Source organism: Aulonocara sp. 'chitande type north' Nkhata Bay, linkage group LG14, assembly GCF_057382095.1.
Source record: "Aulonocara sp. 'chitande type north' Nkhata Bay isolate Kocher_YH1m ecotype deep benthic linkage group LG14, A_spYH_male_GT1.1, whole genome shotgun sequence".
Taxonomy (NCBI): domain Eukaryota; kingdom Metazoa; phylum Chordata; class Actinopteri; order Cichliformes; family Cichlidae; genus Aulonocara; species Aulonocara sp. 'chitande type north' Nkhata Bay.
Genome location: NC_141357.1, coordinates 7319061 through 7329150, shown reverse-complemented (window position 1 = coordinate 7329150; position 10090 = coordinate 7319061).

Genomic DNA, 10090 nt, shown 5'->3' with positions numbered 1-10090 from the left:
TCCTGTTGAGGTTCTCCCAGAGGGACTGTCATTCATACAACTCAGGAAATCCCATCGGACCAGAGCATCGATGCATCCCGCCCCCGCTCGCATCACACCGCTCAGCTCTCATCCTCCGCCTGCTCGTGTGTGTGTGTGCTTTGTATGTGAGAAAAAGCCCGGTGCGCATACTCATTTTCTACAAATAATTAAAGCACAGAATCAGTCCCCACATCCCTTAATTTATTTTGTTCGACTGTTTAGAAAAGCCTCACTGTGCTACTCTGTAAGTTTTTGCACAGGTGTGTGGGTGTGTTATTGTGTGTATGTGTGTCTGTATTGTAAGATGTCAGCAAGCACTTTAAGCTTGCACCGTATATTCATTCCAAAATCCCTTCAATGCAGCAATTCCCTTTAAAACAGTGTCTGGTGTAGCTGGGAGCTGGACAGAGGTTTGACTTCTACCAGTGTGGGAGATTAAAAAAAACAAAAGGTGCATAAAATGAAAAAAAAATTAAGCAAAAAGTGGCGATAAAGCTAAATCGTCTGAATTCTGATCAAAACTATGTGAATATGAGGAGGAGCATTTGAAAAGATTGTGACAACTCAGGGGGAACCATTGAAGCTGTGCCTTTCATTTGACCTCCCATGTTTCATCATCATCGCCATAATCAAATCTACGATGTCACTCAGGCCGTAGCTTGGCCTCCTTCCCCCCTTTGCTAAAAAAACAAACAAACAATAGGAGTGAGAGCAGAGTAAAAATCCTGAGTTGGAGTCGGACGGCGAGAGCAAAGATCCTGTTGCGTCTCCTCTGTGTCCGCCTGCTGTAGCTGGAGGTTACAGCCGGCCCATTTGCGTCATTGTCCTTTTGGTTGACATTAAAAGCTGGGCGATGCTGGCAAAGCGAGGTTGTGCTTTTGTCTGGGTGTCATGACGCGAGTGTGCCATTGTCCACGCCCCACCCTGAAACCCCCTCCTTTTTTCCTCTATTTATCTTCTCACTTTGTCCACCACTGTGTTTGTGTGTCTCTGAGCGTCCTCACCTTCCATCTGTGTGTGGCTGTGTGTGTGTGAGACTGAAGGTGATGCATTTTTCATTCACCCAGCTGTCTTATTCTGTCTCACACAGATCCACACAAGTGTGTTTTATTATTAGAGACTTCAGCCATTAACCTTTTCCTGTGTAGAAGTGGCATTTTTCTGGATTTCTTCATCTTTTCTGTCCTCCTGGGAGTGTTTTGTCCATATAAAAAGTAAAAAATAGCAGATTTCCCACTGACACGCACACAGACAGCCTGATGAATGTGTCCCGTTTCCATCCTGCTGTAGCCGTCCTGTCATTTCCTGTCTCCTCTTCTCCCACCTTTCTTTTGTCCCTTCCCCCCCCTCCCCATTCTCTCTCTCGCCCTCCATCCATCCCCACAGGGGTCTCATTACGTAACTAAGAGGACATCTGAGTGCCACCTTTGCCGACAGGCAATTAGCTAGCGATTATAAAACCGCCTGGTGATCGGGAGATGCGTGTCTCTCCTGTGTATCGTTTTCCCCTTCACTCTGTCGTTACCCTCCCCCCACTGCCTCTCCTCACCACCACCACCACCCGTTTTCTAAGTGACATCTTTCGAGGTTGGCTGTCCCAGAAAACTCCTCACAGTTTTTTTACTTCCACGGTCTCTGTTTTGAAGTGAACAATATTTTGTAGGCTACTAACAAAAGACCACCCTGCTGTCTCTGAGTCTGACAGATGTCTTTGCAATGAAACATATTCCTTTGTGTGTGTGTGTGTCTCTGGGCAGTGTGTTTTCGTTTGTTGCTTCAGGCAAGCACTGACATTGGATACTTATTAGAGAGAGGTGTTCCAGATTCTGTGTGTACGTGTGTGATAGTGACGGGAGAACCCAGCGCTATAAAAAGACATCAAAACATCTGTTGGACAGTATCAACGCAGGGGAGGGGGGTGGGGGGGTGTATGAATATTCAGTTGGCGTTGGTGCCCCTGTCCCCTTATAACCTACTTACCATTTTAGAGCAAAGCTGAAGGGCCTGGGGACGGATCTCTTTCTCTCCGCGCCACAGCCCCACCCGCCTGTGGATATCAGGACGAGAGCTGCAAACACAAGACAGACAGAGAGCGTGAAAAGTGCTGCAGGAACACGGAGAGTGGAATCTTCCCAGGCAGAGATGGTCTATGTTTAACCCACATTAGCCACTGCTGTTTTAATTAAAATGTTCCACAAATCCTCGGGGGTGGGCGTTTGGGTGCACATGGCGATGCGTGCACTCTGAAATGAGAGGAGGCTTGTGTGAGTTCAGAGAGCAAAGCCATATAACAGAGAGAGGCATCGCAGCACTATGGGCTAACAGGGTACGAGGAAATGACTGTAAATGAATGTATTGTCCCATCCACATCCTACCTGGGATGCATGTACCACCACCCACATCCACCCACATCTAACACTCAAACCCAACCTCTCCTCCTGAACTGAAATCATCTCTCTCTCTCTTTCTTTTTTCCTCCCTCTTCTTTTTAATACTTTCTTCCTGTTTTGGCTGAATGTAATTATTTGAATATTACCACATTGGATTTGAAAAAAAACAACAACTTTGTTTGCTGCATCTGATATTATTTCAACTTAATAAAAATATTGTTATTGCTATTTACAAAAAAAAGTGTGTTCTTTTTTAATCGCATGGTGATGCAATGTTCTCCAAGGATTTCATACAGTGTTTAAAGGTTATTATTAGATAATGAACTATTACTTTACATCCTCTGTCAGCATCATTTAGTCCTGGATGCTCACTTTGGACACACAACATAAACCCTGTTGCAATTAGCTCCCTGACGTGATGACATAATAATTATGAAGTCATTAGCAGGGCAGAGGACGCTCGTTGGAGACAAACTGCACAGAATCGAGCTGGTTCCAGTGGTCCTGCAGTAGTATGCATTTCATTTTTCCATGACATCACAGGCCCCCAGGGAGCCAGCTAATGCATTTGGTGGTTCAGGAAAGAGTGGAGAGGATGGAGTTCACACTCAGTGTTACGTCCCCACATGAAAACTAGGCAAAGAGGGTGGGGGACAGTAACAGTTGGATCCAGGTTGAAATGAAAAGAACGCCAGGCAGAGGTATTTAACACAAAATATATCTTTATTATAATCAGTTAACTCAATATTCATATAAACATCACCAACAAAAAGAGACAGCAACGCTGCTTTAATGATAAATCAGACAGGCCAACCCAAAGAGACGGCGACCACGTCAACAAAGAAAACTATAAGGCTTCAACAGAAAAAGACAGCAACGCTGCTATTAGCAATAACTAGGCAGGCCAAACAAAATAATGGAGGCCACCGACACTTAAGGAAGACTACTGCTCAGTTAAGAGCTACTCACAAAGAGCCACACACGGTGGGGCTGGTCACACACAGCAGGCCTTTTCCACACCTAGACCAGTCTCACACACTGCCCAGCACAGAGGAAAACCACCAGAAGCCTCTCCCACACCCACACTGCTCTCCTCCAGCTTATAGATATCACCTCTGAGGGTAATTGGTGGTAAACGAGGGCAGATGAGCAGCAGGTGTGTCCTAAGGGAGAAGGCAGGGGCAGGGAGAGGAGGAGGCGGAGAAAAAAACCACACCCACACAAGGGCAGTTTCAGGAGGCCCAGCTAGGGCCGTAACACTCAGACAAATGTAAATCACCATTAAGTTATGGGTCGCTGAACCCCAGTGATAATGAACTTAAAGACAAAAAAAGAATCATTTTAAATTTCACAGACTTCATTCACAGCATAAAGTATGCAGATTGGCAAGCAGTGGAAATTATAACCTGACTTTAGGATAAAGTGAGCAGGATCGGGGCTGTGACGGATGGTTAACAAACTTAACTGACCATCTGACCACGTATATTTCAGCAACAGGGAAATGGTCTGTTGTCATTGTTTATGCACGATGACACCCTACACTTCATTTTTGGCTACATGTTATCTGACCATTTCTCCAACACTTCTCACAGAAGTCAGACTGCCTCCAGCATGAATATTCTGCAACATTAAATACTGTTTGACATCAACTGTATATAATAACATTGTGGCCAGCATATAAATATAAACAAAGATAATAAAAAGATAAACAGCCAGGCAAAATAAACTTTACACGTCAGGTTGAGACTTCTTCCCTGTCTCTGTCAGTCCCTGCATCCTTAAATGTCTCCAGTTGTCCCAAGTTCTCTCTGACTGTCTCCTTGGTGCATTTAAACCCCTGTTCCTCCCTGTCCTCGTCGTCTGTTGTCTTCGTCTCTGTTATCAGTCATTATAATTTTACCATCTCTGTGCAAGACTGCAAATTTCTTTATTAAATCATAAGATTCTTAAATTCATCAAGTCTCTCTGTGCCTGGATCCTCGTCACAAAACATAACATCACTGTTTTTGTCACTGTACATTTTAACACAATTTAATCCCCAAATTTTGAAAAGTCTGTAACAAAACCATCAAATCTGATAAAGTTTATTTAAATGCTGCAAAACAAGAATGGATTAGAATAAAAGAAATACATATCCTAACCTTAATTACTGCGGGAGAATAATGAATGATGCTCATGGTGAGTAAAAAGTAAACTGAGTGCATTTTTTGGACAGAGATTCAATTTTAATGTATAATATAATACAGTTACATAAAAAATACTCCCAAAACAGAATAACTTATTACAAATAAATTATTACAAAATATTAATAAAAAAATATAAAAATGGAGGCAACTTTGCCTGTGGTAGAATGTATACAATGTATGAAAAAATCTTTACTGCAGACACTAATTTGACTAATTTAATAATACTAATTTTGTGTTGTAAGATTTATGAGTTTCATGTTTGGTACTTGGGAGAGCTTGACATTTTCTCAGGTGGTACACACTGTAAAAAGTTTGAGAAACACTGATAAGGTAAGTGTATGTGTGATTTTGGAAAACATTTACCGGTAAAGCTGCAGTACAGAATCTTTGAAACGAGCTAGCTTAAAACATTTTTAGAATATAAACAGAGCATCTGCTTCTCTTTACAGCTCCTCACTCCACCAGGGCTGTTTGGCACTTTCTGATGCGGCAGTCATACAGACAACTGGACGGTCCAAAAGTTGGCCTACCCATTACTGGCTGAGGTTTTAGTAAAGTTGTGGCTGAACCACATAAAAATATATCATGAATTTTAATCTCCCCAATCAATGATAATGTTATGTTGGAATGTTGTTAGAGGGTCAAAAATGTTTCAAACCAGTTTGTTTTGTAGATTCTGTATAGCAGCTTTAATATAGGGAGAACACAACTTCCTGATTGTGTGAGTAAAATCAGGTTTTTTCTCTTCATCAGTTTAACAGTTTCTGTTTTGCCTGTCACTGTTCCCTGTCTGTTTTCATACCTGGTTCTTCCTGACCTCGTACTTTCTCCTCTTTCCTCTCTCCCTCTTTGGACTGACAATCATACACAACTAGATTGTATTCAATTAGATGAAAATTTACATTAATATGAAAAAAATACTATTAAGATCACTAATGAAAAGTCCTCTCTCAGTGTACTTTCAACCAAAAGGCAAATAACCAAACCACATGAACATCTAATAAAAGATAAATATTGAAACACTGATCCAACATTATTCTTGATTGACAGATCATTTGATCTTACACTTTTACCTGAATGTGGCTCCTTTTTTTTGAAAAAAAAAAACTTCCTTACATCCATTATGTGCGCGTGTTGTATTATGTTCTGGTGTGGATGTATGGACTGTAATTGTGTGTAAAAGGGAGACCAAGTGTGTGCATCCATACAGACAGATGTTAAACTGTCCAATGAGATTTTGCAGGGGTGTGATTTAGTTAGAAAAGTTTGGTGTGTGTATGTGTGCGTGCGTGTTATGCCTATCCTATATGTGACCTACAGGAAATGCTGCATATTTGGTAACCCTATACATGCCCAGCACACCTACACATGAGGTGGACGTCACGCTGAGAGCAATGATGCTGAAAGACTTTTGATAAAGGACAGCAGTAGGACAGAATCACACACACACACACACACACACACACACACACACACACACACACACACACACAACAGGAGTTATAAGGTTAATGGGCATCCAGTCAGTAGTCAGTTAGCTAGTTAGTATCCATTTCAAACAGGACAGTGGTAACAACAGCAGGCTACGGACAATTTAAAGTTTTAGATTTTAAATAGGCTATATACATTTCAAAGGGAGCAACAGGACGGTCAAATGTCGCTGATTTTACTACAGAGCAGGACGGATTGTAGGGTAGCAAACATTGTTGGAAAACACGTTTTCAACACAGCAGGTTACCTGGTGTAATGTTGAAGCACCCCCAAAAATGGGCTAAAATTGCCCCTGAGGCACTTCCACATCAGCTTTTCACACTCGAAAGAGAGGTCCATCTTTTATATACAGTTTATGGTCTTAATGCCACTCTGTGATTAGCTGTTTGTGGTTCTGCCATTAACAATGCCTGACTGATCAAAAGTTGTTTCAGTACAACATTTTAAAAACTTCACAGACAGAAACGAACAGAGTCAATCAGTTTTCTTGTAGGGGATTAAAAGCAGTATAAATATACTAATAAAATGTGAGTATATATCACTAAGTTGGTTGAGAAGTGAGCTTAGCAACACAACAGTTGACAGGTGTAGTGATTACTCGAGAAGAATGCAGATGTTAATAACCTGCAGATGTTTGTGACAGTTCCATGGCCAAATGTTCCCGGACCAAAGACCGTCAGATCAGTAAGCATTCAGATTACATTCAAATGAGAAGCATGTATTATTTCATTAACCCTACTCCTACTAGGCTCCTACTGTCTGCAGCTACCGTCTTGTTGAAATATATCTCTTTCATCCCATTCTGACTTCAGAATAGCAAGAAGAAGGATCATTTTCACTCATATTTACACTCTTATTTCCAGTGGAATATTTGTTTGCTCCTCACCTTGGAGGCGTTTTTTTCTCTGATCATCTTTTTTTGTCTGGGTTAAAAAGCAGAGCACGAGGTTCTCTCCAAGACAAAAAGAAAAGCTCGGTGTGAGTCAGGCACATCATTTATCAGATGGCAGTGTAATGTATCCATTGCATTCCTCTGAAGAGGCAAAACACATCTTTCTGACCTAGAAAGATAATTCAGTATGACAGGAGATCAGCTCTCAGCCTCACATTCCTTTTAATGATGCAAATGTTTCTCAGTACTAGTGCACAGTATTAATATGTCATATAATACTAACCTACGAAGATGAGCAAAGTCCCTTGTTTTTTTTATCCTTTTACCTGCACTACAGAGTATTTTAGATTAGCTTTACATCTGTTTTTCAAAACAGAAAAATACAGTTGACACCAGGGCCGAGGAAAAAAATGACACACTCAAAAAATAAAAAAGACTTCTTCATGGTACAAATCTCATCTTGTCAAGGCTGTGAAACAGAGTGGAACCACATCTGATCTTCCCAGCTCAGGCAGCCATGAACAGATCAGACCTCTGCCATAGAGTGAGAAATCTGATTATGAGACTTGGGCTTGAATGGCTCCAGCTCAGGCTGTGAGCTCAACATATCCAGTAGTATCTGGGTCAAGACTTAAAGAAAATTCAAATACAGAAAGTTTGAATTCTGAAAACTGTGACAATATAAATCCAGAATATTAATAGAAGACCTGCTGTAGAGCTGTACTTGAATTTAATTTATCTTCGACATTAAATATTTCAATTAACCTAAAATTCAGAAACCCATACAGAACCCTCCAGCTTGTAGAGCTGATCAGCAATGCCATGAATTTAGGTACCGTAATTGTATTTTGTATAATTTTTATAATTTAAAATCAGTAATGCCAAAAGTCCCTGATAAATGAAGCCAACGCACTTGTTATTTAAACCTGCATTTTTGTACTTACCACCAGGGGTGACTCTCCAGGTTGGAAAATAATCTGTAATATATATCAGAAATTATCTATCCCCCCAGTAAGCATTTTCATTATATCAGGCTCTACTCACCCACGACTGCAGACCTGCTGATGGTTCCAACACCATCATTAAGTTTGCAGATGACACCACGGTGATTGGCCTCATCAGTGACAACGATGAGGCCGCCTACAGGGAGGAGGTGGATCGTCTGGCTGAGTGGTGCGACAGAAACAACCTGCTGCTTAACACCGAGAAGACCAAGGAGCTCATCGTGGACTACAGGAGGAATGCTGACCCACATCCACCCATCCACATTAAGGGGACGGCTGTGGAGCGTGTGAGCAGCTTCAAGTTCCTGGGAGTCCACATCTCCGAGGATCTCACCTGGACGACCAACTGCTCCAAGCTGGTCAAGAAGGCTCACCAGCGCCTCTTCTTCTTGAGGACTCTGAGGAAGAACCACCTGTCCTCAGACATCCTGGTGAACTTCTATCGCTGCACCATCGAGAGCATCCTGACCAACTGTATAACAGTCTGGTACGGGAACTGCTCTGCCTCGGACCGGAAGGCGTTGCAGAGGGTCGTGAAAACTGCCCAGCGCATCGCCGGAGCACCACTTCCTGCCATAAAAGACATCTACAGGAAGCGGTGTCTGAAAAGGGCTGGGAAAATCATCAAAGACCCCAGTCACCCATCACATGGACTCTTCACCCTCCTGCCCTCTGGGAGGCGCCACAGGAGCCTCCGGACTAAGACCACCAGGTACCGGAACAGCTTCTTCCCCACAGCTGTCAGACTCCTGAACTCTGCCTCCTGACATCTGACCCACGTTAAACTCATGGACTGAACATACACACACCCACAATGGACAACTGTACCCTCAAACACAATAATAACATGGACTGAACCACCACTCACAACCACTAGCACTTTATATAGCCTCTGTAGAAACTATCTACACCCTCACTTATCTTAACTGCACTACTGTATAGCTCTGTGTAAATAATCATTCTGTACATTCGATAATCTTTAATCCTACAACTGTTTACAACTTGCATAGTTCCCATTTCTGTATAGCTGTATATCCCAGATTCTGTAAAGTTATTTATTTCATATTCTGTATAGTTTTTCATATTTATATCCTGTTCATATCCTGTACATAGCTTGTACTCACTACAGCCTGTACATACTTATAGTTATAGAATATTCACAACATACTTCATACCGTGTACATTATAACATACCATAATAGACCCATTTCTGTAATATACTCACATATCTATATTATTGCTAATATATATTGTAATATATCTATATCACTAAAGCACTTCTGGATGGATGCAAACTGCATTTCGTTGCCCTGTACCTGTGCATGTGCAATGACAATAAAGTTGAATTCTATTCTAATTCTATTCTACTTTTCCAAATAAGGGTCAAACTATTCCTAAATACGTGGCTACATTGTGTTTCCAGGCTGTTACCATATAACAGGTTTCTTCCTGTTAAAAGGGAGTTTTTCCTTCCCACTGTTGCCAAAGTGCTTGCTCATGGGGAGGGGGAATCATCTGGGTTGGGTTTTTCTTTGTATATATTATTGTAGGGTCTACATTACAATATAAAGTCCCTTGAGGCGACTGTTGGTGTGATTTGGCGCTGTATAAAAACATTGATTTGAAAATTGAAGTGTGCAGTGCTCTCAGTTTCCTGGTCAGATTGAACTCTCACATCCAGTTAAAAGCAAAACAAACAGGAAGTTAATGACATCACCTTTAGTGTCATGGTGTAACTTATTAGAATCCAAATCAGAAAAATCTTTATTGTTCATCACAGAGCAGTGGAAATTTGTCTAAAACGTTTCACGTTTCACGTTTTTTCACATTTAAGCTTGGTCAGCTGTTGTTAGAATTGATTTAATATTAATTTCTAGTATCAGCTGATGTTCACTGGAGCCACAGCTGTAAAAGCTGCTGGTCATGATATCGGTTTGGATATGTGGTGAGAGGGAAACATGAAGATGAAACCAGGAGATGTCCTTACTGAATCATCAGAGCTGAACAGGTGATGAACAGTGCACATCACTGTCACAACAGCGTTTGTTTTCATCTAAAGGCTTTATGGCTTTCCCTATAATACCTGGTGGGCCGGTCTCTAGTCAA